We start from the raw sequence: 5,015 nt of genomic DNA on the forward strand, positions 1-5,015 counted from the left end.
AGAGAAGTCAAAGGGAATGAAATAAAAATTCTGGTGAAGCAATAGTCCGTGTTGGTGTAACAAAACTGAGACCTGAGTATGTATTAAAAAAACCCCCAACCCTTATTATTTTCTTTCTTTGTAAAGGTTCAGCTAACGAGGTGACTCAGCCTTATATAAGAAAAGTCTGTCTGGGGCATAATAAATGTGAGTCACTATAACAAATTTTCAGATTTTCCTTGGGACCCTTCCTTGCACAATCTTTGTATTGGGAAAAGGAAAGGGATAGGGAAGGTCTTGCATCAAAATTCATATAGCTATGAATACGGATGAGATTATGCAACTGCAAGGAAAATGTCACTTGTCTCCCTTTGCATAAACGGGTGGTAAGAGCACTTACAAGGCAGTCTTTACAGGAGAAGCAAAGTGTAAGACTATGGTAAAAAAAAGACCAGAAATACTATAGGCATGAGATTTGAAGTGAAGATAGGAGAACTAGACTGTGAGTTTCATTGCTTCAGCCTTTTGGAAAAGGACTGACACTGCAGCTCTTCAGTGCATGATGCACATAGAGATCAGGCGTGTTGGGGGATATTATTCCCCAGGTGAGATGTTTGCCAAGTAATCTTTGCACTCTTCTGAAATAGTGTCCTGTGTCTGAAAGCTGGGTAGTAAAACTAATGCTCCCAACCCAGGCATATTTTATAGAGCCAGGACAGACACTGAATTCATATTGTTCTTGAAGCTTGTTTATCTATGTGAAAGATTTGGTGGGTGACAACCCCCTTGTTTCTCTTGTTCTAGTGCTCCCTTAGGATTTGAAATACCTCTTCATATTGGAAAATAATTAAAAAATGGATTGGGCCACAGCTGAGCCATTCTCTGAAGTTTGTGGGTAAAGCAAATGAAAAAAGCAAGGGATGTTCAACACCTTTAGGACTCTTGACTGTTCAGCTGACACATTCTCCATGAATTAGGTGATTTCCATTTATTTTAACATGAAATGTAGTTAATGAATAGATGTTACTTTTATGTCTCCAAGTTTAAGCCAAGTTTTACTTGTTTTCCATTGAAAATCACAAGGCCGAATGACTCGTGCTCTTGTCTTTGACTGCCTCACGTATTAAAAATGAGTCTTGTTCTTCCAGAAGAGCTGGGTACAGCCCTACTAAGCACTTCTCAGGATCAATCCTGCCAGGACTCTGCACAAGTCACCTCAAATTAAAATTCCCTGTCAGAAAACAGCTCTGGAAAGGTAACATCAAATCCATCCATTATGAAGATAAACACCTGACAACAAAATTAGAGAACAGAGGCTAGCAGTCAAATGGGAAGAACTGTTCAGAGGATCCTGGAGCGGATCACTCTTGCATTTCACTTGCTTTCTAACTCTGAAGAGCAAATGAAATTATAACTGGTAAAATGAAGTTCCTAGAAAGAAGTTCAAATGCCAGATGGCTGAACCACCCAGGCACCAGCTGTGAGGAGGTAATAAACTCTGCTTTTAAAAAGAAATAGGCAATGCCAAGCTGTTATTGCTGCACTTGAGGGCTTTGTGCCTGCTGAATTCAACTGGTTTTAAGGGTCACACACATTCAGGATCTGCACAGTCCCTAGTATGACTACCCTCCTCCTGACTGCCATCAGACTATGCAGCATGTAGTAAAAGAAATGTTATTGTAGGAGTGAAACCTTTGTCAAGCAATACCAAGGAGCAGCCACAAGTCATTGGGGCACTAGATATGTTTTCCTTGGAGGCAAGAGCTCACAACATTTCAAGAGAATTCACAGCATTCTCTGCAAGATGAGAGATTGTTTCATCCAAATTTTGCCTCATTTTAAACAACTACAGTTCTTGCCTTTTTTTTTTAAAATACCGACAAACTGTATGAACCATGATGTATATGGACATCCTATCCTTTGGATGCTAGCTGATTGAGGCAAGGAGCAGGGAAGGGGAGGACCGGGAAACAGGCAGGAGTTGTTTTTGAAGAAGCATCTGGCCGTGTCCTGAGGAGGTGCATGGGAAGGGGGAGAGGGAGGGAAAATGAACCATGTTAGCTGTGGCACAGGGGAGAGGAGAGAGCAGGAGCTGAGAGCACAGCACAGGTAGGCTGGACTGTGAATGGCTGGGATTTCAATGGCTGAACTTTTCCAAGGCTGCCTTGCTCAGAAGCAGCACCTTATCTCTGGATGTCAGGCATCAGAAATAGAATAAAGAGCAAGACATGCAAGTCCCTCTCAGCTAATAAAAGGTGTTGGATACCCTTTAGCTCACAACAGGCCTAATGGTACACTCCTGATGCTACTGAACTATCAGGGGCCTGTATTTTGGTGCTGGACCTCCTGTGTTTTGGACCTACACGTCCAGGTGACTAGAGACTGAGCCACACTCTCAGTGCCAGCTGTACACTGCTGTGCCAAGGCTGTTTCATCCTGTAGTTGGGTTCAGAGCAGTGTGTGCAAGCACCTGGTGAAACAACTGGTGATGTAGGAGATGAATGCAACAGCTAAGCACTCATGCTGCCATGCAATGACCCGTGAACAGGTCTATCTCTTGTGTCAAGCATAACTCAGTGGTAGGAAACCAGGGCTCTCTGAGTTCCTAGATTTGCTGATGTTAGGTTGCTACAAAACTATTTAGGCTACAAAGGGATTGAAGACATGGGACAGACTGAAAGCAGAGCAGCTGAGATGAATGAGATTGTGAGGTTCCCTTGCTGCTGCTGCTGTTGTCACAAAAATGACTAACTACTGCTTGAAAGGATGCATTTCTGCCCCCCTGTCCAGGTCATATTGAACCTGAAAAAAGTGAGGTTCTGGGTAGTTACATGTCAAATAGAGTAGAACTTGCCTTGTTGCTCTTTAAAAAAAAAAATATTTCTGTTGTTCCCTAAATAAAATAATTAATTTCAGTGGTTTTGAAGGAAAATTTTTCTTTCTATTTTGGCCAAATACCATTAAGCACAGACATTTGTGTCCCCTGCCCCATATCCATTTGATGTGGTGTTTCTGAGGTAAAGTTTTTAAATTTTGTTTTGCATTTGTAAGTCTAAGTCTTTTCATTTAATTTGAATTAAATGTTTCAGACTGACCTGAAATAATATCTGTTTTTCCTTTTTGCATCATTCAGAAAAAAAAAAAAATTTTGTTCAGCTCCCCTCTGCCTTTGGTTGGAAACTTAGAGATAACAGTATTTGCCAGCTTTAAGTAAAAATGAGCAAATATTCCTTAGCCACCGGGTGAGATCTGTTACTGGCTTTGAGCCTTATAATCCTAAGGCAAAGGAATCAGGCTGATTTATACCAGATGGTTATCTGGACCTCCAGGGGGAATGAAATCAGTATCATGGATTAAATTTACCATCAGTACAAGAAGATCTGTTTGCATTGGTAAAATTACATCTGTGCTTTCGCATAATGGAATTTTGTCCAAGTCTCCACTACCAATATTGTCACCTTCATGATGCAGGATGTGGTTTAAATCAGCAGCAGAAGCCCAGGAGGTTTTTGCTGGAGCATTACTTCAGCCTTTTGGCCCAAGATTAGCACCAGTGATCGTGTGACTCTGGATTTTAAGTAGTTTGCTATCATCTGTTCGAGTGCTTGTGCCAGAAATGAGTATAAAGACCAGAATGAAACAAAATGAATGGGAAGATAATTGTTTTAGTTGATTTTTTTTCTAAGGATGGACACAATAAACAAAAATTATTGGATTTTGCCAGATAAATTTTATATAACAGGGATACTTTCTATGGCCACCAGAATGACCACTGATACGAACAAACTGATGTGGAAAAATTTCCTGAGGTATTGCATTTGCATAGACAAGGAAACTGTTGCAGCTTGGAAAATGAAGCCTGCGATTTATGAGCACAAAGAACTTAAAGTCAATATTTTGTTCTCCTTAGTTATTTAGTAATGACTTTGAGAGTTCCTCCAGGTTTGAAGACAGACAGGTTTTTGGGCTGGCTTGTTGAAATGGACTAGCTGATTTCCAAAGCTGTCACTGATCTTTGATTTATATCTTCTGTATTTTCATATTTGGACTTGTTAGTGCCATCAAGCTCTCACCTGCCTTGGCTCAGTATGCAGCAGCCTATCTCCAGGGTAATTCCAGGATGGCTTGTCCTACATCATCTCAAAGTGGTCACAGCCCTGTTATGAGTGAGTCTTAAAGCCTAAAAGGATATTAGAATTGTGCCTGGACCATGTGCTGGGGCACATGTTTTGCTCCAGGCACTCTTCCTAAACTTCTTTTGAATCTGTATTTGCAGCAGATGAGGTACTGGATTTGTGTCACTCACCACTGGTACTGGTGAGGATGGTTCTTGCCTCTTTGAGTAGCATGAGGCTTTTTTCACTGTAGCATTCAGCCCTTTTTCTGAATCTATGTCAGTTATTTACATACTTGAAATGATTTAAAATGACAAGCACAGTGGAAACTGTCTAGGATATATAAATTGCTGTGAATCATTTCAAATTAGAGAAGAAAGTGAAGAATGATGACTCTTGGCTGTAGTATCAGCATGATCTCCATATGCCTGACTGAATTTCATGAACAAATCCCTTCATAAAGACAAAGACCTGTGCAGTACTGAGGCTCCCTTATCTCTTCCTTTCCAAGGAGCATAGTAGAAGCCCTTTTAGCTGGGTCACATGGAAGCTTCCTGGTGGTTTCAGGCATCCATGATATAGGTATAAATCAAACTTGTCTATCTTCCAGGTAGATCCTCATGTGAAAAGACCAAACTGTAGCATGGTTAGAGCATATAACTATATAGCTGACATAGAAAATTGGGTGAACAGCTTTGGCAAGGATTTATTTCAACATGTTGGAGCTGTGTTTGTTAAAGTCAATGACAACTTTTTAAAGTGTGCAGCAAAAGACAGAAGGATTTGTGGTCCCATTTTTGTCAATGCTGTTCCTGGAATGCTGCAACTTCCTAAACCCTAGGGAATGACAGAACCAGCTGGCATAAATATCCTTCTCATACCTTTTTTCTGGTGTTTTTTTGATTGATTGGTTGAATGTTT

Source organism: Acanthisitta chloris, unplaced genomic scaffold (genome assembly GCF_000695815.1).
Source record: "Acanthisitta chloris isolate BGI_N310 unplaced genomic scaffold, ASM69581v1 scaffold23123, whole genome shotgun sequence".
NCBI classification, from domain to species: Eukaryota; Metazoa; Chordata; class Aves; order Passeriformes; family Acanthisittidae; genus Acanthisitta; species Acanthisitta chloris.